Below are 27342 nucleotides of genomic sequence, written 5' to 3'. Positions count from 1 at the left end.
AAACATAAACGTCATCCACACTGTCCATGATGGACCTATAGCTCCATACTTAAATTGAGGTGAGAATATGCCTAAAATTCCCAAAAAATTGCACCTTAAATTATTCAGAATAAAATATTGAAAACGGCATGATTGTTATGTTTTTATGTGACCATAATATCACTTCTCCAGAAAATATAGCAATATCATGGGTATATTACACTGTTTTGACGACAACAAACTTGTAATGTGCGAGGTTGTAAAAAAACGGGGGGGGGTGCTTAACTTAATTCTTTGTGTATATATATATATATATATATATATATATATGTATGTGTGTATATATATATATATATATATATATATATATATATATATATATATATATATATATATATATTAGGGTGGGCTTCAAAAAATCAAAATGCAGATTCTCTCCCGGACATGGTCTATATTTGTTCCTTTTGGTGTCAAAGGAAACCACACCAAATTTGAATGGAATCCAATAATATGTAGGGGTGCCACATCAGTGATGAATTTTCCCCCATGCAAAAATAGGAATTCCCATTTTTTGGGCTGTATATACACAAAATAAATACATAATTATATATATACATTAAATATAATATTAAAAATAAATATATAGTAAATATACATTAAATAATAATAATATATATTATATTATACATTATATATACAATTATACGATAGACAATTATACAAATATAGACAAATATAATACATTAAATAATATATTAAAAATAAATATAATATATTAAAATTTAAATATAATAAATAAATATAGTTTTTTTTTTTTGTTTTTTTTGTATACAAGATCGAGGCTCGTGAAAGAGCAAACATTAATCACACAAAAAGACAAACCGACACACAAAACACAAAAAACAAGGGGAGCGGCAGACAAGATGGGGAGAGAGGGGGGAGGACACAAAAGAGAGGGGGAAGAAGGGGAAGGACACAAACACAACATTTGAGAGCAGGGACATCGGGAGGACTTGGGGGGAGGTGGGAGAGGATTAAAACATATGAACACTGCAAGGACTCTGGGGTGAATTACCGGGGGTAGAAAAGATCAAGGTTTTCGATGGGGGAAGATAAGAGATGGTGGTGAACAGCTGTTTTAAAGACCTGGAGGGAGGAGTGGGATTGAAGGGAGTGGGGGAGTTTGTTCCAGAGGCGGGAGAAAAGGGGATTGAAAGAGTGAAGGTGAGCAGAGAGCCTAGACTTTGGCAGTTTAACCATAAGAGGGTTGCAGGCAGATCTTGTGCGACCTGAAGGAATATTGGGGGGACAGAGCACAGAGAGAGCTGGGGCAGCAAGGCCGGAGAGGAGTCGGTAGAAGACAGAAAGACCACCAACCTGCCTGCGGTGAGTGAGTGAAAGGCCCTCGGCGTTGACTACATCGCAGGAGATTCCAATGATTCTGAAAGCTTTGGCCTCAACAGCGTGAAGCCGAGCAAGGTGTGAGGCAGGAGCACCAGCCCAGAGGGGGGAACAGTATTCCATTGAGCTGCGGATGAAAGCCTTGTATGTGGTGAGGAGCTCAGGTGTGCCAAGGAAGGACTTCGCACGACGGAGGATGCCCAGTCGGCGACTGGCTTTGGAGGCCAGCTTGTAAATGTGGTTTTCCCAAGAAAGATCATGGCAGATAGTGAGACCCAAAAGCTTGAGCGACAGAACTTCTTGGAGAGGATTGTTGAGAAAGTAGATGGGAGGGTTGTCCAGTCGGTCCTTTCGGAGAGACATTGTAAGAGTGTGAGATTTGTCAGGATTGAAAGACATGTTCCAATTGTTTGACCAGTCTGTGATTTTGTCCAGGTCTGCAGAGAGTGAGGAGGCTGCAGACTGCCGATCTGAGAGATGAGGAATGGAGCGACAGAGAGTAGAGTCGTCAGCAAAGAGATAGAGAGGATTTTCAAGAGAGTCAGAGAGATCATTGATGAAGACCAGAAAAAGCACAGGGCCCAGAACACTACCTTGGGGAACTCCAGCCTGAACAGGAAGAGGAGATGAGAGAAACCCATTCAGGGCCACACGTTGACTACGACCAGAGAGGAAGTCCGCCAGCCATGCATGGAGATTTCCATGGATACCAAAGGAGGAGAGTTTGGAGAGCAGAGCAGGGTGCCAGACCGTATCGAAGGCATGTGAAATGTCAAGGGAGACAGCTCTAATTTCCTGTTTGGCGTTGAGGACCTCCATCCATTGTTGAGAAAGCAGAAGCAGCATGTCCAGAGTAGAGTGACCAGGTCTGAAACCAAATTGATGATCAGAGATCAAGCCATTGGAGAAGCGGAAAGATTTAATATCTGAAGCAATGATGGATTCCATGACTTTGCTGATAATTGGGAGAAGGCTGATTGGTCTGTAGTTGCTGGGATCTGTTTTTGCACCTTTTTTGTGCAAAGCGGTGATGTTGGCTGATTTCCAAGCAGATGGCAGATGACCTTGAGCAAAAGAGAGGGTGAAGAGAACAGAAAGAGGGAGTGAAAGAGCAGAAGAACATGATTTTAGGACCCGTGGGCTGATGCCGTCAGGACCAGTTGCAGAATCAGAGTCGAGGGTTGACAGAAACTTTTCCACCTTGTCAGGAGGAAAGGACACAGAGTCCAGGAGCAGCTGGGTACGACTGGGTACGGTGGGTACAGAGAGGGATGGGTTTGGGACACAAGATTTAGAGGCAAACACAGAGTTGAGGCATTCAGCTTTTTCACGTGCGGAGTCAGCCATTAAGCCGTTTGAGGTGAGGGAGGGGATGGAGGGGGAACAAACACCAGAAACAGATTTGACCAGACGCCACCAGGATTTGGAAGAGGGAGACAGATAAGAGAGTTCGGTCTTGAGAATGGTGAGATATTGTTTCCTGGCTCTCCTGAGGGTGGACACACACTTGTTTCGGGCTTTGTGAAAGGAAATGAGATTTCCTTCCGTTGGATTTGCTTCCCAGGAGACGAAAGCAAGTTGTTTCAGGGCAACAGCCTCACCACAAGATTCCGTGTACCATGGACGGGAGGAAGGGTATGACAACTGAAGACGAGATGGTTTAAATCTGTGCATGAGAGAGAGCAATTTACTTTGAAAGAATTCCCAGGATGAGTTGATGTCAGAGGCGGTAGAGATGGGAGACCATTCCAGATGATTGATGGCTGCTTGAAGACCGTGCCAGTTGGCCTGAGTGAAATGCCAGACTCGTCGACGCTGAGGAGGCTCTCTGAGAATGGTCAGAGAGATGTCCACTTTGACAAGCACATGATCAGATGAGCCGATTGGAGCAGAAGAAGAGCAGCAGACATTTTCAGGGAAGTTTGTCATAACCAAATCCAGAAGAGAAGATGCTCCGTTGACTGAGATCCGGGTCGGGAAATTGACAGATTGTGTCAGTCCCAGTGAGTCGCAGAAGTCCTTTGCTGAAGAGCCATGGCTGGTGAGAGAGGTACCCACACCCAGCCAACTGGCATGGTGACAATTGAAATCACCACATATGAGGAAGAGAGAGTTGGGATGGGTAGATAGAAGTTGGTCCATATTATCAGACAGTGAGATGTAGATGGAGTCATCGCTGATTGGTGGACGGTACAACACACATATGAACAAAAGGTGGGAGCGAAGGGGAAGCCGTAGCCAAAGGTATTCCTGGGGGTGAGGTGGAGAGAGGGCAGTGGAGGGCGAGTGAGGAAGAGAGTTTTTTTATAAAGATAGCAACCCCACCTCCAGGACGAGGCTCAGGTCTATCATACCGGAGGAGGGAGTAACCTGGGAGAGATACCAAGGCATCAGAGACATCATGAAGGAGGAAAGTTTCTGTTAAGCAGATCACATCTGGTTTGTCAGAAGCAACCTGTATGGAGAGGTCAGTCAAGTTTGAGCGAAGGCCCCGGATGTTTGAGGTCCATACCGTTAATGAAGAGGAAGGGGGAGCATCGGGTCCAGAACAGGGGGGGGGGAGGGGTAGGGTAAGATGTGGAAGAGGAGGAAGAGGTAGGGAGAGCTGTTGAAGGTGTGTCAGAGATTTCAGAATAGCTTGGAGAAAGGGAAGAATGGGGCAGACAAAAGGTTTGATGGAGATTGGGTGAGGCACAGTGAGGTGTTATTTGAGGAGGGGGAAGAGCAAGGCAGGAGGTTTGGGGAGATGAAAGTGAAAGTTGGAAGGAGGAAGAAGCAGGGAGGATGCTTTGAGGAGGAGGGGTGAGAGGGGAGTCTAGGAGGGGAGGAGCGAGGGAGAGTCTCGGAGGGGAGGGGTGTGGGGGGAGTTTAGGAGGGAGGGGAGGGAAGGGGCAAGGGGGGAGATTTGAAAGGGATGGGTGATGGGGAGGATTTGGAGGGGAGGGGTGAGATTGGATTTTGAAAAGTGTACGATTCATGGGAAACGAACATTTTTTGCAAAATGAGTTTGAGACCTTCGAGTCAAAAATACGTTTGAGGACACTGGAGGAGGGATGGAGTTCTGGATAGTTTATGGAATGTAGAAAGGAGGAACTGTAAGAGATGGTATTATATATATTTTTTGGAATGAATAGATTTGGTGAGCAAGACGAAAGCATCCTTTTGTAGGAAAAGAAGAAAAGGGTGTTATAATATATGAGAGAAAATAGTTGTTCAGGGGAGAGATTATACATTTCTAACCGCGTGATCGCGAACGAAGAACGAACGAACAAAAAGAACAACAAATAAACGAATAAGACCTGGGAAGGAAATTTTTTTTTTTTTAATCTTTTTTTTTTTTTTTTTTGTGAGTACAGATATTAAACAAGGCGGTACGGGGTGAACGACTGGTACGAAACAGAGAACGAAAATAATTTCAGCGCATTCGACGAATCGCTGAGAGAAAAACAAACCACAAGGTCGGAGACGGTACGGTAGTCTAAGCCTACGAGTACTAGGCCGCAGAATACTCGATACCATTAACCGACGATTGTGTATACATGAACGAAAAATTAGCACCGAAAATTTTCCAAAAGATACGCTGTAGGTACATACACCGAAAGATAGATACAGTCTCGACAAAAACACAATTGAGAAATATCACTTAGCTTCGAAAGCGTGAGCGCATGGAGCAGCTTCGAAAAGACGTGACCTCGCCGTGATCTCGCGAGATCGAACGCTTTTTTAGTGTGTAATATGTAGGCCTAACTTATTGACTGTGGCTCTTTTGTAGAGAGTGACCCTGTGGAGTAAGAATTAACAGGATTTTACCCACATTCTTGCGTATTTTGCAGATATGGCATGTGCTAGTACTAGTGTTTCATTGAAAACTCGGGCTCAGGATAATGTGTATCTCATTGGGTCCACTTCTGGAGATGCCATCAAAGGTGCCAAGCTCCCGACTGTGCATCAATCTCTTGTCCTGTTTTTCCATCACCTGAAGAAGGAGAATCGCACTGCCCGGGAGAGTGCAACCCTCACCATTGAAGAGGTTGTGAAGTTCTGGGAAAAAGCTCACCTACCTACAACGACGAAGCAGCACTGCATCCATCGTTTGGAGAGGCTATATGAAGAATGGAGGAGCCTCCAAAAAGGTGCAAAGCGGGGTGGTGCGACCCAAGAGAAAAAGGAAGCATCCTTCAAGGCCTCCTTGGAGAAGATGTTTGATCTTAGGCATGCAGATTCGGAGGCCATAATCACCAACCCCGAGGACAGGAAGTTTCTTCACGATCAATTCTCAGAGAGGAAGGCTTCAATGGGATCTGTAGACACTGTGTTGGAAGCAAAAACGAAGCGAAAGAAAGAAAGGGAAGAAAAGGAGAAGACTAAGGCAGAGAAGGAAAATAAGAGACAGGAAATGGTCATGAAGGGTGCTACTGCTATGGAAGTCACAGACTCAGACTCTGACTCTGAGACCACGGCACAGGCTGGTTCTTCATCATCTGATGGTGGGATATCTCGTCCCAAGAAAAGAAGGCCTATCAACATTGTCACTCCTGAAGTCGCAGCTTCTTTGGATCGTACGAAAACAAGTGACCGAATGGCTGTCCACAACTTGGCATCCATTTGTAGAGCAGTAGGATGGGATCCTGCAGAGCTGGCACTGAACCGATGGACAGTGCGGCGGAATCGCATGATGCATCGATGCAAAACCATGGACGAAATAAAAGAAGCATTTCATCATAATGTGCAGGGTCCTTTAGTGGTCCATTGGGATGGAAAGCTTCTTCCCGATGTCACTGGAGATTTTGTGCATGTGAAGGTGGATCGTCTTCCAATCCTTGTGTCCAACCAGTACCATGGAATGGAGCAGCTGTTGAATGTTCCCAAGTTACCTGACGGGGGAGGAGAAGCTATGGCAACCGCTGTAGTGGACACACTGAAGAGCTGGAACCTTGTGGGCAAGGTGAAGGCTTTGTCTTTTGACACAACGGCCAGCAATTCAGGTGTTCGTGGAGGGGCTGCTGTCCTCATTGAAAAGAAGCTACAGACTGAACTAATTCATTTGGCTTGCCGCCATCATGCGCACGAAATCATTCTGGGAGATGTTTTCACCATTCTTTTCGGTCCTTCATCAGGCCCTGACATCCAGCTTTTTAAGCGGTTTCAGGCGGAGTGGCCGTCCATTGCCCATCACCAACCAAAAAATGGATTCACAGATCCTGATACGGCAGCTGAGTTTGCACAGAACAATGACATGATGGATGGAGCTCTGGAATTTGCTCTTGTGTGTTTGAAAGATCAGCAGCCACGAGATGATTATCGTGAACTCCTAGAACTGACTGTCATCTACATGGGAGGAATCCCACCTCGTGGAATCCGGATCATGGCTCCAGGAGCAATGCACAGAGCCAGATGGATGGCAAAAGCACTATATTAACTACAGTTGTTCATGTTTCGGTCAGAGTTCCACTTGACACTTCGAGAGGCGAGAGAACTCCGAGCCTTCAACATTTTTGTCTGCCTTGTGTATGTACAGGCTTGGTTTCGGGCTCCACAAGCTATTGAGGCTCCCCTGAATGACATTAACCTCTTCAAGAAGTTGGAAAAGTTTGAACAAATCAATCAGAAGATGGCTCAGGCAGCCTTGAAGGCACTTGGCCGCCACACGTGGTACATGAGCCCAGTACTAGTGGCATTTGCATTCTTTGACACCAGAATTGACAAAGAAAGCAAGATCAATATGATTGAAGCATTGAAAAATGACGGTGAAAACCCCTCTCCAAAGAGACCAGCTATCAAACGAGGAACCGCCCTGTCAATCGCTGGCCTCATAACAAAACACACCAAGCATTTCTTCAGCATCCTAGGGACCCCAACTGATTGGATGGATAAGGATCCTGGTTCATGGGAGCAAGAAACCAGCTTTCAGGAAGCAAAGAAAGCCGCCAGTGGCTTAGTCGTGGTGAACGACAGGGCAGAAAGGGGTGTCGCATTGATACAAGACTACAATAAGCTCCTTACAAAGGATGAAGAGCAAAAGCAAGCTCTGCTCCAAGTTGTTGCTGCTCACAGGAAGATGTACCCCGATGCCAAGAAGGCAACAGTGGTGAAACAGGCCCAGAAATAGGAGTTACCATTCTCATTATATTTGGGTTTTTTAATATTATGTGATATGGTGTCTCTTCATTTTATGAACTGAACATTTGGATTGTTATCATTCAATTTGAGTTTTCATAGCAATATAGTGCTATTTGTGCAGCTATTGTAACTTGTGTTTGCTAGAATACAAAGAAAGTGAGTGGAGGGTGGATTTTCATGAAACAAACTTCTGGTTTTGCTTTCGATCCATATATAGAAAAGTTTTGTAGACACCTTTAGTTTGAAGGCTGATGTGGCACCCCTAAATAAAATCAGATTGCTTTCATATTTGGTGTCGTTTCATTTTGGAACAAAAGGAACAACATAAAGCCGTGTCCCAGTAAATATTTAAAAAAATTTATTTTGAGCACCACCCTAATATATATATATATATATATATATATATATATATATATATATATATATATATATATATACAGACTTGGCATTTAATATGGAATATATTTTTTTTCTTGACTTGGGTTTACTTTCTTAACTCAGTATATCAATCTGGTGAGTTTCTTTTACACTTTGGTGATTTATTTGTTAAAAGAACCATGTCACTGATTGTCTGTCGCAGCAAGAAGTCAACAACAGGATTATATCACAGGTGGCATGGCAAAATGTACGGACAGGTGCATTTGATGATTGGCTTCACAGTCGGGTATACAAGGGTTGTTGCATTCTGTTTTAGTGGAAAACAACTGCTGCACATCTCCAAAAGTTATTGCCGCTTCCTCTGGAGATGGTCCGTCAACTCGACAATGCTGTTTGTCATGGAGTGGTGGCTTTACGAAATTACGGCATGAAACAGCGTGCTATTGCTCGGCAGTATGGCATCACTCAAGGTCAGGTGTCAAAGATCCTGAAACGAAATGCTCAGAGGGGTGTCCCTACTCCAATACCGAGGCCAGGACGTCCCCGCAGAACCACAAGGAGGGATGATCGCCAGCTGCACCGGTTAGTCCGCAATGGCCATACCAAGTCAGCTAATCGGCTTAGGGCTGAGTGGCAGCAACTGACAAATGTGCCTGTATCCAGAAGGCTAGTCAACCAACGACTGGTTCAAGCAGACTATCGTGCCAGGCGTCCCCTGAGATAGCCACGCCTGACCAGACAACACCGCCAGCGCCGATTGCAGTGGGCCAGAGAGCACCGTCAATGGCAGCCAGGACACTGGAATCACGTGATCTTCAGTGATGAGTCTAGATTTCTGGTCTATCGTCAAGATGGCCGCGTCCGAGTGTGCAGACAAGTGCATGAAGCCTACAACAAAGTTTGTATAGTGCCAAGAGTCCAAGCTGGAAGTGGTGGGGTGACCGTTTGGGCTGCTTTTCATGCAGGGGGCAAAACTGACCTCGTTGTTCTGAATGGAAACCTGAACCAGTTCAAGTACAGGGCCATTCCGGAAGAAACATTGCTTCCATTTGCTCGTGCAGCCTTTCGAGGAAACTTTGTCTCCAAGATGACAATGCACGGCCTCATCGTGCTCGCATGATCCAACACTTTCTTGCTGACCATGGTGTGGAGCATGTGGAGTGGCCTGCCATGTCCCCGGATATGAATCCGATAGAGAACTTGTGGGCAGAATTAACGCGTCAAATCGACAAGTTGGACCAGCAGCTTACCTCTGTGCGTGAATTGCAGCAGGCTATTGTCACTGCATGGCAAGCAATTCCTGTCCAAACCTTGGCAAATCTCGTGAACAGCATGCCTCGACGTGTACGTGCTCTCCTGAATGCTCGTGGGGGTTACACGAAGTACTGAACTGTAATTTTACTGTCCGTAATCCCAGTCGTAATTTAACTTTTGTTTTTGTTAAAATAAATTTTGGCTAATGTGCAAAATAAAGAGATACTTCTGGAAAACGTACAGAAGTTTAACACAGTACTATCCATGAATTGAGTTCGAAATCAGTTGACATCACTTTCAAGGATCAATTTATTTCTTTCGAAATGTCAAATGTGGTTTTTGTTTCTTTTAAAGGTCACATTAACAAAATCTAGAATAATTTCAACATAATTCCAATGAACTTTTGGTTCTAAGACATCTTTAAAAGTAAGTTCACCCCCACAAAAGAAATATTCCATATTAAATGCCAAGTCTGTATATATATATATATATATATATATATATATATATATATATATATATATATATATATATATATATATATATATATATATATATGAAGGAACTGCGCTCCAACGCGAGTCGAAAGAATTGACGCGACCAAAGACGGAATTCGTCCGAGTTGCTTTATTGAAACAAAACAGCTCAGGTATTCTGACAAGCCCGTTTATTGGGCAGCAATATATATACACATTTATGTCGGGAAGTTTGCCCGGCAAAAGCTATAACGGGCATGCCCGGGTGTCAAGGGCGAGCCTTGGAAAGGCGAGTCTGGACCTGCCCGGGCGTGTTTGGCTGCGGCCTGGCAAGTCGAGGCTGGGCGTGCCCGGGCGCTCTGGGCGAGCCCTGGAAAGGCGATAGCGGGCATGCCCGGACGCTCTGGGCGAGCCCTGGAAAGGCGATAGCGGGCATGCCCGGACGCTCTGGGCGAGCCCTGAAAAGGCGATAGCGGGCATGCCCGGACGCTCTGGGCGAGCCCTGGAAAGGCGAGAGCGGGCATGCCCGGGAAAGACGAGACCGGGCGTGCCCGGGAGGTTTGGGCGTGCCCGGGAACAGTGAGTCCGGGCATGCCCGGGAGAGGCGCGTCTGGCCGTGTTCTGGCCGGTGCAAGGCGATTGTGTGCATCCAGCGGTAACCGCTACACACATATATATATATATATATATATATATATATATATATAGTTGCGGATTTGAGAATCCTGCACGTTGGTAATTGTTTGTAAATATCACCGTCTGTAAATAATGTAATAATTCCTTGTAAATACCTCCATTAATTGTAAAGATCAAAGGTCGTCCCCTTAGTTAGTCCATTGCACACATGTAGAAAATCATAGGACCTTCTAAATAGTTATCTCTTTATTATATGTCAGCATAAGGCTCTGTTTTTCCACTAGTTCATTGCATTGCACTGAATCAAATAAGATAGGTCCCCTTCAAGGATTTCATTTCCCAGCAAATCTCTCTCTCTCTCCGTGCAAAACAGCTTGACAAGCGTGGGGTGCGCGCCATCTCAACTGGCCCTGGTTTGGCCGCCATTGTGAACATGTGCTCCGTGCTCTGTTTGGACAAGAAGGGCGGGGTCGCCGAGAAGAGACAAGCCCGTGGCTCGCCACGGGGGCGGGGCTGTTCAGCTCTATGCCAAATAAGGCTACAAGCCCGTGGCTCGCCACGGGGGCGGGGCTGTTCAGCTCCATGCCCAAATAAGGTTACAAGATCGTGGCATTGCCATATGAGGCCACAAAACAGAGCATGGGGGCGGTACCCAAACGGCCGAGGGCGTGTCACGACCCCGCTTGATATATGTGTTCGACGATCGCGCACAAAAAAAGCTGGTACGTGCTGCTGCGTTGGTTCAAGAGCTGGATTTTGGTTCAGAGCTGGTACGAGAGCTGGGTACGTGCTGCTGAGTTGGTTCAAGGCTGGAGCTGGGTTCGAGGTACGAGGAAGAAGAGGATCTGGAGGAAAATCCCAGTGTTACCGACAGAGAGAGAGAGAGAGAGAGAGAGAGAGAGAGAGTCGTGGGTCGGAACGGAACCTCGCCAGCTGAACGAACCTTCTGCCATTCCTTTCATTCCCCATTCGTGTGAGTCTGCTCGTCGTCTGTCCTCTGTGTTGTCTGGGGTTTTAAGTTAAGTTTGTATTAGTATAAGTTGCTCTGTGTCTATCTCCTTGTAAATTACTTCGTTTCTTCTTCCTCTTTGGTTTTTTTGGTGTAAATAATAATAAATCCTGTTATTCCTTACCTTTGGTTTCTTTTTCCTTCACATCCGATCGTCTTTGTGATTTCCCCATTGAGTACCTGTGGTGCGATTTCGGCCAACGTTTCTAATCGGGTTAGTCTTTGTTAAATGACTCGAACTTCGGACTGCTAACCCGCTCGGCAGATAACATCTAGAACCGTGGTTCAAGCAGAAGTTATTCCCTCGTTCCCGGCTGGCGGTAGTAATTAGGTATGTAGCGAACCCCTAGGCCTAACAAACCCTACCTACCATCGGTCCGGGAAGGACGTTGTAGCTTCAGGATCGGCGACGGCCAGTATAAAGGACAAGGGGTTAACCCCCCTTGGCAAGGGGAGCGCCGTCGTCCCAGGTCCGTAACAATATATATATATATATATTATAATAGGCTATGGTGATTCTGTCTGTCTGTCTGTCTGTCTGGGGGTGTGGCTTACTCCGTTTGCAGAGTAGCTCCACCCATTCTTGGAGAGTCTTCATGTAAACAAATATCCACCATTTTATTAACTCGAATAGCTTTGAGGCCTGTTTTTTTAGGCCCGTGCTGTCTTTCTCTCACACACAGGTTTATTTCAACTCTAATTCGATATATCATTTCATTTTTAACAGTCGCTAACATAGTTTTAGACTCGGTTGAAAAAAAAAACGGGAAGAGAATCCCATGAAAGTTTCCGTTTATGGAACGAAATGATTTCTTAAAGGCCGGTAAAATAAAGCCCATTCATTGAGTCACCCTCACGATTTCATCTCGAATTCACCATTAGGGTGGAGTAAAAATATCATTTTAAAATGTTTTATAAGCTAGTATATGGGAAATGTGCCAAATGACCATAGAAACAATCCTGCAAAATTATAATTATTTCTGACCACTCCTTCATCGCCCTCAATCTGATTGAAATTTTGGCATATTATCGCATTTCGACATGTATCGCATTTCGTGATACATGCTTTGATCCGCCATTGACCACGAGGTGACTTGGAGAAGAAGGGGGGTGGGGCGCCAGAACAGGGTGTGGCCCACCCCCGCGTCATCAAAGGCGTGGCCACAAAGCCCTCAGCCAGCCAACCAGGGCTGAGGAGCGTCACCGACGGGGGTGGTTTGGTGAGCTGCGTAGTGATACGCACCCCGTTTATATTATTAGCACTGGCTGGGACTATTTATGCCAGATGAGACGATTTGCTGCACTTGGGCGATTGCTGCACTCCTGCCACCCCCCTTCAATTCGTGTGAGTGAGTTCGTGTTGTTTGTGCTGTCTGTCTGTCTGTCTGGGGAACCCTAAGTTAAGCCTGTAATAAGTTGTTTTTGTTTGTTTTCAGAACGATGGCGGTCACAAGAGATCAAGTTACATGCGTGATATTTGGAGCTCCACGAAACATCCAAACTAACGTTCTCCCAACGTACGCTGATGTCATGAAAGGATACCTTCAATCTCGGCAACAGCTTAGGACGGAGAATGGCAAATACCCTTCATTTGGTGACATATCTCACAAACTGTGCTATGAAATTCAAGAGGTATGGGAAACGGCCTCTCTTCCAACGGTATCGCACGCACAAGCGATTGAAAAACTCAGATCTTTCCATGACAAGTACAATTCAATCCTAAAAGTCTACAAGGGAAGAAAGGATCAAGCCACCTACAAACAAACACTCACAGACTTTCTCGACAAATCTAACAATCTGTTTGATCTTAGCAAATGTAAATGTTCTGACATGGTGTCTAACTGTAACTGCTTGAAAGAACATAAAGTGCCGCAAAAAGTGCGAGAGTTCCTTCAAGACCAGAGAGGACCGAGGAACATGGTACTTGGCGGAATAGATCAAGAAGAGACATCAAGATTGAAGAGGAAAGCAGAAAGAGAAGAGACCAATCTCAAACGAATGAAAACTCACTATGAAGATGCCAAAAGTCAGATTGCTTCTACGTATGACGAAAGCGAAGAAGACTATGCGGATAGCGCGACTGACGATGAGTATATTTCTGAATCAGTTAATCTCCAGAGCACACCAAAACCGGTTCGACAACAGCAACAAATGACGATCTCACTACCTTCGCTCACTAAAGCCTGCGACCGAACTGGCGTCTCTGACAGATCAGCTGCTATATTAGCTACATCAGTTCTACACGATCTCGGCGTAGTTTCACCAAAAGACCGTTCTAAAATAATTGATCGCAGCAAGATCCGCAGAGAACGTAGCAAAACTCGAGAAGAACTTCAAAGTGATGTCTGCACCATCATAGAGGGACTATACTTTGATGGCAGGAAGGATAACACCATGACTCAGGTTCACGGCACTGACAACAAGAATCACCGAACAACAGTCAAAGAAGAACACGTCCGCATCATCGCAGAACCCGGTTCATCGTACTTCAGCCACACAACTCCATCATCAGGATCCAGCAAAAGCATTGCAGAGTCTTTAGTCGCTAGTCTGAAGGAACGGAATGTGAAGACAGAGGACATCAATGTAGTCGGGTGTGACGGCACTAACGTGAATACGGGACATACAGGAGGTGTTATACGACAACTGGAAGAAACCTTCAATCATCCACTGCAGTGGCTGGTATGTCTTCTTCATGCCAATGAACTTCCGCTGCGGCATCTGTACAGACCAGCGATATCTCTTGGAAATGTGCAATGGCATTAGCGAAGGTGAATGCAGCATCGATCTGGCCCTACGAAATCCTGGATGCCTGAATCACTCTCGGTGGCTTACAACAGCTAATAGAATACTCCGACTGTACGTCAGCGTCAAGACACCACCCGAGAAGTTGAAAACCATGGTGACATATATCATTCGAGTGTATGCTCCAATATGGTTTTCAATCAAAGTCCACTCGTCATGCAAAGATGGAGCCAGGCACATCCACCAGATGATCGTCAAGTCACGATACCTTAGCGCTAAACACAAGAAGATCGTTGACCCTGTTATGCACCGCAACGCGTACTTTGCACATCCGGAAAATATACTCCTGGCCATGATAACTGACCATCGACCTCAAATACGAGAATGGGGCTTGCGGCGAGTGATGAAAGCCAGAGCAACAGACAGACAGCCTACTGGACAAATACGACGGTTCAAGGTCCCCGCTAAACTCAACTTTGACGCAGTGGAGTACTTCGACCTAATTGACTGGGGAGCGTGCGCCATCTCGGAGCCTCCCGTGATCCGAGGCATGTCAGACCCTGAGCTGAAGGAACTTATCACGATGGATGTCACCCCAACTGTCCTCTTCCCTAAATTCCCTTGCCACACACAGGCTGTGGAAAGGACTGTGAAACTCGTGACCGAGGCCGCTCAAGCTGTGTGTGGCAAGAAAAGGTGAGACGGCTTCATCCGTGCCCGTGTCGCCTCGTGACAGATGATGCCATCGTTTGAATCGAAGCGCGACTTCACACACTTCACATTGTAACTGTGTGACTGTAACATTCTGAGACAAACTATAATAGACCTATGATTTGAATGCATCTATGAGCTGTTTTACTATGTTGCATAGTATAGTAAAATAAAACGTTACTGAGGGAGATCAAAATATTGTTCAATTTTAATACAATTTTAACACAGTGCTCTGTAGATGGAATGGCACCTTTTGGCATATCTATCTAGTTAAAATTAAAAAAAAAAAATTTTGGGCTATTTTCACTCCACCCTATTCACCATCTGATATAATTTTTATCGATGGTTTTAGACTCGGTGTCAGAAATAATTGAGAACATTCACGCACACACGGAAAAATGCAGAGATATATTTTTAAAAATTGCGCCACGATGATACACGAAAATACACCGCCTAAAATAACAGTTGTCGACATGTATTAAAAATTCACTTTTTCTTTTCCGTTAAGATATATTACTTTTACTTTTGATGACAGTCGTCACAAAAACGACATATATTTCTTCGTTCTTATTTCATTCAACATTATTATCCGGAAGTAAAATATGTTTCAGGAAATTACGAGATATTTCTTCGTTTTTTTTTTTTATTAGTTATGTGCGCAAACACTTTAAATAGGTTTATTTGAAATCTTTAATTTTCACAATGTAATTTACTTGTCATTTGTCATTTGATGATTTAGAGACACTTCCTCTTGAGGATCGTGACAATTAATGCGTTGCGTGGAAACTTCCATTTCCAAAATGAATGAGACGATCGATGAAGAACGCAGACTTGAATATGATGCAGTAAGAAAAAGAATGAGACGGGAGAAAAACGAGAGAAACAAGACGGGAAAAAGCCGATTGGAGGGGAGAGTGAGGAGCGATTGGAGAGGCGAGTGAGGAGCGATTGGAGAGGCGAGTGAGGAACGATTGGAGAGGCGAGTGAGGTGCGATTGGAAAGGTGAGTGAGGCGCGATTGGAGAGGAGTGTGAGGAGGTATTGGAGAGGAGTGTGAGGAGGTATTGGAGAGGAGTGTGAGGAGGTATTGGAGAGGAGTGTGAGGAGGTGTTGGAGAGGAGTGTGAGGAGGTATTGGAAAGGAGTGTGTGGAGGGGTTGAAGAGGAGTGTGAGGAGGGGCTGGAGAGGAGCAAGGCGTTGGAGAGTGAGGGCCGATTGGAGAGGAGATTGAGGAGTGATTGGAGAGGCGAGTGAGGAGCGATTGGAGAGGCGAGTGAGGATCGATTGGAGAGGAGAGTGAGGGGCGATTGGAGAGCAGAGTGAGGGGTGATTGGAGAGGGGAGTGTGAGGGATTGGAGAGGAGTGTGAGGGATTGGAGAGGAGTGTGAGGGATTGGAGAGGAGTGTGAGGGATTGGAGAGGAGTGTGAGGGATTGGAAAGCAGTGTGAGGGATTGGAGAGGAGTGTGAGGGATTGCAGAGGAGTGTGAGGGATTGCAGAGGAGTGTGAGGGATTGGAGAGGAGTGTGAGGGATTGGAGAGGAGTGTGAGGGATTGGAGAGGAGTGTGAGGGATTGGAGAGGAGTGTGAGGGATTGGAGAGGAGTGTGAGGGATTGGAGAGGAGTGTGAGGGATTGGATAGGAGTGTGAGGGGTTGGAGAGGAGTGTGAGGGGTTGGAGAGGAATGTGAGGGGTTGGAGAGGAGTGTGAGGGGTTGGAGAGGAGTGTGAGGGGTTGGAGAGGAGTGTGAGGGGTTGGAGAGGAGTGTGAGGAGGGGTTGGAGAGGAGTGTGAAGAGGTATTGGAGAGGAATGTGAGGGGTTGGAGAGGAGTGTGAGGGGTTGGAGAGGAGTGTGAGGGGTTGGAGAGGAGTGTGAGTAGGTATTGGAGAGGAGTGTGAGGAGGTATTGGAGAGGAGTGTGAGGAGGTATTGGAGAGGAGTGTGAGGAGGTATTGGACAGGAGTGTGAGGAGGTATTGGACATGAGTGTGAGGAGGTATTGGAGAGGAGTGTGAGGAGGTATTGGAGAGGAGTGTGAGGAGGTATTGGAGAGGAGTGTGAGGAGGTATTGGACATGAGTGTGAGGAGGTATTGGAGAGGAGTGTGAGGAGGTATTGGAGAGGAGTGTGAGGAGGTATTGGAGAGGAGTGTGAGGAGGTATTGGAGAGGAGTGTGAGGAGGAGTGGGATTGGAGAGGCATGAGGGTGGAGAGAGGAGAGTGTCAGGTGGAGAGGAGTGAGGGGTCACATATTATGTGAAATAAATAAATTGTGTTCATCACACCATTTCTGGATCTGATGAATTGCCAGTAACCCTTTTGTAAAAGTGAATGTGCAGCATCCAACTCAATATGTCGAAATGTCACACACATCCATGCCCGTGGGATTCCCATGGGTGACCCCACTATATTTTTTTAAAATCACAGCACGGTCGGTCATACACCGCCTAAAATAACAGACAGGAAAATGGCGAGACATATTAAAAATTTGTGGCGGACTTTTCCATTTGATGACAATCGTCACGATTAAATATTTAATTTATACGTATGTGGAGAGAGGGGCATAGCTTCGTTCACGTATCGCCACAGATGGGAAAATGCCGACAGATATTTCTTCGTTATTATTTCATTCATCATTATTATACGGGAGTAAAGTTAATCCTGTTTAAACTGGCATTCATTCCAGCGAGGAGTTGGAGAGGAGCGAGGGGTTGGAGAGGAGCGAGGGGTTGGAGAGGAGCGAGGGGTTGGAGAGGAGTGTGAGGAATTGGAGAGGAGTGTGAGGAATTGGAGAGGAGTGTGAGGGATTGGAGGGGAGTGTGAGGGATTGGAGAGGAGTGTGAGGGATTGGAGAGGAGTGTGAGGGATTGGAGAGGAGTGTGAGGGATTGGAGAGGAGTGTGAGGGATTGGAGAGGAGTGTGAGGGAATGGAGAGGAGTGTGAGGGATTGGAGGGGAGTGTGAGGGATTGGAGAGGGGTGTGAGGGATTGGAGAGGAGTGTGAGGGATTGGAGAGGAGTGTGAGGGATTGGAGAGGAGAGTGAGGGATTGGAGAGGAGTGTGAGGAGGTATTGGAGGGCAGTGTGAGGAGGAGTGGGATTGGAGAGGCGTGAGGGTGGAGAGAGGAGAGTGTCAGGTGGAGAGGAGTGAGGGGTCACATATTATGTGAAATAAATAAATTGTGTTCATGACACCATTTCTGGATCTGATGAATTGCCAGTAACCATTTTGTAAAATTTAATGTGCAGCATCTAAATCAAGATGTCCAAATGTCACACACGTCCATGCCCGTGGGATTCCCACAGGTGACCCCACTGGTATATATATATAGAACCACCTTTGGAGGCCATTTTTCCCTGCAGAGCGGGGGTTGGCCTTTTTTGGGCACCATGGTCCCCTTTTTGAAGCAATGTTTTACAGCCGGATGCCCTTCTTGCCGCCAACCCTGTTAGTCGCCTCTTGCGACACACAGGGAATTACCAGAGACTGGTACTCAATTTGCCGACCTCGGAAGGATGACAGGCTGAGTCAACCCCCCTGGCGTTAATTCAGTGATCGACCTGGATTCGAACCCAGGATCCTAGGATCCCACGCCGCACCCTAACTGCTAAGCCAACACTAGGATATATATATATATATATATATATATATATATATATATATATATATATATATATATATATATATATATATATATATATATATATGGTAGGTGGGGGTAATATGGACCCCCTAAGCCAAAGTCCCGATAGAGGCTATACAAATAGACAAGGAAAATTTCCAAATAATGGTTTATTTAGACAACCAGACAGACTACATCCCCGTGCAGTTTGGATTGAATAAAATCAAAGACATATGATTGAGGGGACAAATAAAAATATACCATCAGTGTCCATATTCCCCACGTTGTTTGGAATATGGACCCTCCTCCCCCCATTGGGGTAATATGGACCGCGGGTCCATATTACCTCAATGTGGCAAGTCCAGTCTCTTTTCCACAAATGTTCCCTGGGACAAATGTTACTTTCCGATTTTTCAGTGAACAACAACCTCAGCGACATTCGTCACAGACGAAAGCACCTATACCCTCATAGTCAGTTTCGTTTTCGTGGGCCCATTGCTTGCATTCACTGCATTGGATCCATCTGAAAGCCAAATCACAACACATCTTCTTAGTCTTGTCAGACCACAAAAACACCTTGGACCTCGCTGTCAAGTATCGGCTGTTTGTCAACAGCCGATATCATACACCTTCACATGCACAGAAAAACACAGCCTTTACTTGCCTCTACCTGCCCCGACAGTGACCAATTACAAATTTTATTCAAAAGAATTGGGCATACAATAAAGGTCAGATTTGTTTATAGTGGAATTACGTTGAAATTATGTTGATTACGCTTTATCGGGGCGAGTTAAATCTCCGACAGTGCATAGTCACTGTCGGATTTTTATACAGAATCAAGTGTACATGTTATCGGCTGTTAACAAACAGCCGATACTTGACGGCTACTTGGACCATGCCTAGTTTTGCTTAGTCACATATTTCGGTGCAGAAAAAATTATTTGATTCAAATTTTGACAGTGAACATGCTGTTTTGTGGACTTATTCTATTAGCTTCCTGTGTGGGGAATATGGACATCGACCACGGGGAATATAGACATGGGTCCATATTAGACACTACCAAAGGGTCCATATTCCCCACACCATGCCTCTCAATCATGTCAGCATGCCCAGTACATATGGGCTGGGATGGAGTTTTCTACACACAGTGGTGCTGTAGACAGCTCTCACGTGTACTCAGCCAGGGACACCACTCATCAAACAAGCTAGTGACTACATGTACATACACAGTACTGCATGCTTATGAATTGTAAAATTTGAGATGAAAACTTTTGGAAGTTTGCACTTACTGTTATTAAAGAGCTTGAATCAACTGCAGTTGTTCACTTGCTGGTCGGCCATACTTGTTTATCCCGTGATATGGAGACGAGGCTTGATGCAGTGCAACATGGGAAATTCAGTGGGGTCCATATTCCCCCGGGGTCCATATTACCCCCACCCACTATATATACAGTCATGTGAAAAAGTAAGTACACCCCATGTAAATTTTGACGTTTTCAACACATTTCAACATACAGCTATTTGATCTTCATTTCAACAATATTGATAGATAAAGGTGATATAATATAACAAATATCATGAAACATTTACATTTTGTAGTCCATTGTATAATTTAAATAAACATAAATGCAAATTTCGCATGTGGAAAAAGTAAGTACACCCTTGCCTCCAATTGGTGGTATTGCCCCTTTGGTAGAAACAACCTCAAGTACGCGTTTCTTATAACTGTCTACCAGTCTCTGACATCGACTGGGAGAATTTTTTGCCCACTCCTCCATGCAGAATTCTTTCAGCTGTGCGATGTTTGAGGAGTTTCTTGCATGCACAGCTCGTTTCAAATCCCCCCACAACATATCGATGGGATTTAGATCCGGGCTTTGACTTGGCCATTCCAGAACTCTCCATTTCTTTCTTTTCAGCCATTCCTTGGTGGATTTACTGGTATGTTTAGGGTCTTTGTCATGTTGCAAGGTCCACCTTCGGTTGAACTTCAACTTTCCGACAGATGGCCTCACATTATCCTCAAACACCCTCTGGTACAATGAAGAATTCATAGTGGATTCTATGATGGTGAGCTGCCCAGGCCCTGATGCAGCAAAGCTGCCCCAAACCATAATATTTCCACCACCATGCTTTACAGTTGGTATCTAGTTCTCGTGGTCAAATGCTGTCTTTGGTTTTCGCCAAACATGTCTTCTGGTACGGTGGCCAAATAGCTCTACCTTTGACTCATCTGTCCAGAGCACATTGTTCCAGAAGTGCTGGTCTTTGCCTCGGTGTTCATTGGCAAACTTTAGTCTTGCCCTGGTGTTCTTTCTGGACAGCAAAGGTTTCCTCCTGGCACAGCTCCCATGTAGATCTAATTTGTGCAGCCTCTTTCTAATGGTAGACTCGTGCACTTTGACATCAACAGTGGCAAGAGCTACCTGTAGGTCCCGTGATGACATTCTGGGGTTCTTAGAGACTTCTTTCAGCATCTTGCGGTCTGCTCTCAGGCTGAACTTGCTGGGGCGGCCTGGCCTGAACAAGTGAATCTTCTCCACTTGTAGGTGATCTTCCGGACAGTCGAATGATTGATTTCAAATTGTTTGAAGATCTTATTAAATCCCTTCCCAGACTCGTAGGCATCTATAACATTCTTTCTGAAGGCCTCAGAGAGCTCTTTTGATCTAGGCATGGTGACGCCGCACACTTCAACAACAAAGAGCAAACCAAACTAAATGTCTGAGGTTTAAATAAGACAGGTTCGTCCAAGATCTTCTCTAACGATGTTCGAATCATTTGCACCTGAGCACATTTTAGGTATTTGAAGTAGTGATAAATGTAGGGGTGTACTTACTTTTTCCACATGCGAATTTTTCATTTATGTTTATTTAAATTATACAATGGACTACAAAATGTAAATGTTTCATGATATTTGTTATATTGTATCACCTTTATCTATCAATATTGTTGAAATGAAGATCAAATCGCTGTATGTTGAAATATGTTGAAAAAGTCAAAACTTTACATGGGGTGTACTTACTTTTTCACGTGACTGTATATACATATTGACACGACAACATATATATACATATTGTGATAAAGAAAAATCTGCCCAAGACAGAATTAATTGGCCACATACCTAGGGGAGTTTCACTTTGAGCAATGGCCAGATAATCTCGTATCATTATCAACCACCATCAACCATGTGACCAAAAGGCTACAGATTAAACTCCCAAAAGCATTGAGGTTACAATTTCTGGTGGCGTGAGCTGTATAACAAGTGTGTCTTTCAAAGCTGATCAAGTTCTGAAAGAAACTAATCTCTCTTTAAATGTAAAACAGAAGCAGTCAGACTAGTGCTGTTTTTTTAATTATTTATTTCTTTTCTACGTTTGGTCGGGGAAGTCTTTTGTTTTTTAACCACCTCTTTCAGGTATACCTTCCCCAGCCCCTCCAGGATGCACGTATTCTTCCAGAAAACATATTCTGGTTTTCAACTCCCAAAATATAGGCTTTCTGCACACCTCAAAACTATTTTGATCCTCTTTTCTACCGTTCATGAAATCACCTTCCTGAGGTTGTTCTATCATATTCTTGCTTCCAGGTAATCAAACAGGTGGTGCACCATTATCTCATGTCCCATTGACCCTTCCTAATCCAACCCTCTTACTCGCAGGTTAACTTTTCTTCCCCTCTTTTCCTGTTTATTGATTTGCTTGCTTCTTTTGTCCAAATGTGATCCCACTGCCCGACAACCCTAACCCTTTGTCACCTCACTTTTCAATGAGCCTCCATCTTGTATGGAAAGGGCTTGTATTCTGTCGTTAGACAATGCAGATGTGGGGGTTTTCAGCACCTCATTTGCAATTCATTAAACATTTGATATTTTGGAAATGTTTTTTTGCGACATATGTTGAGTATGAAATAACATGTTATTGTTATACAGGATGGGTCAAAAAATGTACCCAATTTCAAAATGAAATTAGAACATAACCATATAAGATGGGATTGAATAATAAAGTGCTTTAATCCACCGAAAGTCAAATTATTTTTTCACGAAATAACTTTTATTTATTTATTTTATTTACTAAATAACCCTTTTTGTTGCATGTTCAAAATGCTTCATTTAAGTGAACGGTGAACATTATGTCCAAATGCCGGATAGTTATTTTTGGAGACATGAACAGAATGAAAGAGGCGTGTGGTTCCAGCAAGACGGGGCCACAGCACACACACTCCCCGCATGGCAATGCAACGGCTTAAGGAACATTTTCCAGGGCACTTAATTTCCCACAGGTCTCCATTTCAATGGCCTCCAAGGTCACCAGATTTGTCCCCTTTCGACTTTTTATGGAGATTCCATAAATAAAAGGTCTTTCAGGAGAAGCCAAGAACAATTAGTGATCTGAAGGATTTTGTGATTACAGCAATCACCAATATTGCTATTGAGCATGAGACGCTGCAGCATGCAATCGGAAACTGTGCCGCGCGTATTCGCAAGTGTCCTCAGAATGATGGAAGACATTTTGAAAAATCTGTATTAATGGAAATAAACTTGAGAGATCCCTCTATTATTGGGTTTTTGTTTCACTCATTTCAGAGTTTATTTATCCGGGTAGTATTTTAATGCCTGCCACAAGATGCCTTGAGTGCATTAAAAAGTCAAATATAATGTTTGGCCGAACTTTATTTGCATGGAGACCAGACTTGGTGGGACAGGCACATTATACCCTCTCTTCACATCATCAATGAACCAGCTGGGTTTTAACCTACAATACATTAGTGATGTAATTTTCCTGAGTCTAGCTCACTTTTCAGAAGCTTATTTCCGTATCTAAATATCTATAAACCTCAGTTGACTTTTTGCTCCACCAAATAACAGCGAAACGGAGTTGCGTAAAAGGGTGAAAATTCTACAGATGCTGTGATACATAACTACCTCTGTCGGTTTGAATGTTTGAAAGAGAATAGACGTCTGGATCAATTTTTGAATTAAATTTAAATCCCGATTTATATATATATAAACGCGAGTTGTCTGTGTGTGTCCACGTTTTATTCAGAGATGGCTGAACGGATCTTCATCAAACTTTCAGAGGTTCATCAGTGAGTGCCTGGAAGTGTTTTAGGCAAAAAAAAAAGTTGCAAAAAAAAAGTTGGGTTTTTTTTGTCAGAAAATAATAATAATAATAATAAATAAATAAATTTTAAAAATCGCTCGATCGTACTGAAGCCTTTTAAAATAAATGACAGTGACATACAAGTACACATTCGCATAAATAAATACAAAACAATTACCAGACATTTGAATACAAATAATTCAAACATTTCCGGAAGTGTACGAATTTGGTAGTATGGCTTCTTCTTTACCTGATCAGTAGACTATGGATTTTTATGTTAAGAAAATAGGCCTTTTATGTTTTGAAAAGCGGCATTTTTTTTTTAATGTGAAAAAATCCCGAAATATTTTTTTCCCCCGTTTTATTCATTTTTTATTATTACCAAGTTTTTCAGAAATCAGTCCAAAAAAAAAAACCACCTTTAGAGGCCATTTTTTTCCCCGCAAGCGGGGGTTGGCCTTTTTCGGGGACCGTGGTTGTTGTTGTTTTTCGGTCCCCTTTTTGAAGCAATGTTTTACGGCCGGATGCCCTTCCTGCCGCCAACCCTTTTTGTCGCCTTTTACGACAAACAGGGAATTACCAGTGAACTGGTACTCAATTAGCCGACCTCGGAAGGTATGACAGGCTGAGTCAACCCCCCTGGCGTTAATTCAGCGATCGACCAGGATTCGAACCCAGGATCCTAGGTATCCTAAGCCAGCACCCTAGCTGCTAGCCCAACACCAGGGGAACAAAAAAAGAACAAAAAATGGTAAGCTTTTCCTGCACAACATTAAGCACTCTGGGCTAGTAAACAGGTAAAAAATGACGTTCAGGTACCTTTATTGCAACCGCATTGTTTGATAAGTAGAGGACGAGAAGAAATTGACAAGACGCTTTTAAGAACGGTTAAAGTAGGTGTTTGAAATCATTATCTTGGTAATGTTCTCCTTGGTGAGGCGGTGTCGGCGGTCGGTGAGGACGTTTCTGTAGACGGAGAAGGACCTTTCCACGTCGACGCTGACGATGGGGCAGTACCTCAAGAGGGGGATGTCAGCAAGCTTGACTCCAGCCGGCACACCAACCTCAGATCCGTGCTGATCTCCATCCAGGATCAAAGCCACTGTCCTCAGCACACCAATGTCGGGATTGCGCTGCAGCACCGCCTTGAACTTGGTGAGCAGGATCTCCTTACGGCAGCCTCGGATCTTTTCGAGCTCCTCCTTGGCCTGATCAAGGAGCTGGAAGGCCTTGGCCAGCTCCATGCCGGCCTCCTCCAGCTGCTTAAGGATCTTCGGGATGAACGACACGTGGGCATTTAAGAAGACCAAACTGAGCTTGATGTCCGCCTTTCCGAACAGGTCCTTGGCACTCCGGATTGCCATCGCGTCATCATCGTTCAGCTGGTCCACAATGTCCTTGACGGCCTCGAAGTGCTCGGCGTAAAACACCGCGGCGTCGATCCACGTCCCCCACCGAGTCAGAATGGGCTCCGGGGGGAGAGAAAGATTGGGCTGCTGCTCCTTCCAAAAGACAACACGCGACGGGGCTTTGACGAACACCTTCTTCGTCATGGCAATCAGGTCGTTGACGTCCTTGAACATTTCTCGGACTGTCTCGCAGACACGGTGGAGCGCGTGGGCAACGCAAGTCACATGCAGCAAGTCCGGGAAGAGTTCCTTCAGGGCATGGCCGGCCTTGATCATATCGGCCGCGGCGTCGCTGACGAGGACCTTGAGGCACTCCGGCTTGAAATCAGGCCAAAGATAGCGCAGCATGTCATTGACTGCATGCACGATCTCCCCGGAGTTGGTCTTCTCCAGAAACATGCACTGGACGAGGTGGGGATGAAAGTACCCCTCCTTGGACAAGCGTTCCGCGATGATGTTGGCCACATATCGACCTGCCGAATCGGTCGTCTCGTCGACGGACAGCCAGATGGGCTGCTGTCCGAGGTCGGCACGGATCCCCGCCAAGGCCTCGTCGTAGCACTTGTCGAGGTAGTGCTTTCGAATCCAGCTTTCATCGGGGATCTGGAGAGTGATGTGCTTCTCCAGGAACGACCGGAGGGCAGGGTTTTCCAATTTCGACCATGGGATGCCAGCGGCCAGCATGGCCTGGCACAGCTCCTGAGCCACGACGTCGCACTTGTGCCTCTTTCCGCCACCAAAGTCCTCCATGGTGGCTTGCGTGACCGTCCTCTTCTTCTTCAAGGCCAAGTTGCTCTTGTGGCGGTCTCCTCGGACATGTTGGGCCAGCTCAGACTTCTGCTTCGCCCGGAAAGTCTTTTCACAAGCTCGACAGAAAGCCGTGTCACTCGACACGTACTTGAAGGTGGCCCCATCGCCGCCAGCGTTGAATTCCTTCAGCCACTTGTCACGAAGAGCAGCACTCATCTTGATAGGAGACTTGTTCACACTTTGTGTACACTCTCTCACTGTAGTACACCGCCTCACTGCTGTACACGCTGGGGACGCAACGCACGCAAGTGGACGCAACGTTTTGTTTTTGAGATCGATCGCAGTTAAAAATTTCGATCGCAGTTAAAAATTTCGATCGCAGTTTAAAATTTCGATCGCAGTTTAAAATTTCGAAAAATTCCATATTTTTTTTTAGCGTTGCCAGACATTTTCGACCAAAAAGGGCATTTTATTTTATTTTTCCCGAAAAAGGGCGAAATTCTTTTTTGCTCCGAAAATAGCAAAATAATTTTTTTGCGCGCAAAAAAGCCGTTTTATGTGAAAAAATATTTTTTATTTTTTCACATAAAAATCCGATGTGCACTGATCAGCATCACACTTAACTCAAACGTGAGCCACATTCACTCAGAAACGTGAGCCACATTCACTCAGAAACGTGAGCCACATTCACTCAGAAACGTGAGCCACTCCCCTTCCTCTCTGGCCTCCCCCCTCCCATCCCCCCTATACCCCCTTCTCCTCACACTTCCCCCCTCCCCTCACCCTTCCCCCCTCCCCTCCCCTCCCCTCCACATTCCCCCCACCCCCTCCCACGCCCCTTCCCTTCCTCCCTCCCCTTCCCCTCCTCCCTCCCCTTCCCTTTAAGATATAAATTCTCCGTAAAAGAGCCTCCACTTCTGACTGCTCCCCTTCCCCCCCTCCCCTCCCCTTTCTCCCCCTGCCCTCCCCTCCCCCTTTCTCCCCCTGCCCTCCCCTCCCCCTCCGCTCCTGCTCCTCTCCCCCTCCCCCCTCTCCTGCCCTCCCCCCGTTCCCTTTCCCCTCCCCCTCCCCCCGTTCCCCCACCCAGCACTTCTGCTAGTCCTTTATATTTGGTGCCTTCAGCAGGATTTTAGGATTTCAATCCAGTCACCAACATACATACATACATACATACATACATACATACATACATACATACATACATACATACATACATACATATATATATATATATATATATATATATATATATATATATATATATATATATATATATATATCTCTCTCAATCCCATGTCTTCACTACTATGGGCCAGCACTAATTACTAAGTGTAATGTACAGGCTTGGCCTAATAGGAAATTAACTCATACAGTATGTTCTTCTGTATTTGTGGCAGCAGCATACAGTCGTCGCTAAAAATATTGGCACCATTACACCTTTTTCAGATAATGCACCATTTCTTCCAGAAAATTGTTGAAAATAAAAAATATTTTGGTATCCACATATGTGTTTCTTACGTTTGCAGTGGAGCAAAACAAAAAAAGCTGAAAAAAATTCTAAATGTTATATTAACTTATTCCACACAGAAATAAAAAAAATGGCCCGGACAATATTATTGGTACCTTTTAGAAGTTGTTAGAAATAATTGGATTTCAAGCACGTGATTCTCCTTTACATTGGAATTGAACTCATCCGTTGTGAGTTGCAGGTGCCTGCAATATACAAATCACTCATTCAACCAGTTTGAACAGAGAAA

At 44.9% G+C, this 27342-nt stretch overlaps 1 protein-coding gene across 3 annotated transcripts in view; it reads right to left on the bottom strand.

The window, feature by feature from the left end:
• MDGA2 (MAM domain containing glycosylphosphatidylinositol anchor 2) overlaps nucleotides 1-27342 on the bottom strand; it is a 504155-nt gene that overhangs the window by 241436 nt on the left and 235377 nt on the right. The window lies entirely within an intron of this gene.

Source organism: Myxine glutinosa, chromosome 11 (genome assembly GCF_964187855.1).
Source record: "Myxine glutinosa chromosome 11, kmMyxGlut1.1, whole genome shotgun sequence".
Lineage (NCBI taxonomy): Eukaryota > Metazoa > Chordata > Myxini > Myxiniformes > Myxinidae > Myxine > Myxine glutinosa.
This window is presented reverse-complemented; position numbering and strand designations above follow the sequence as displayed.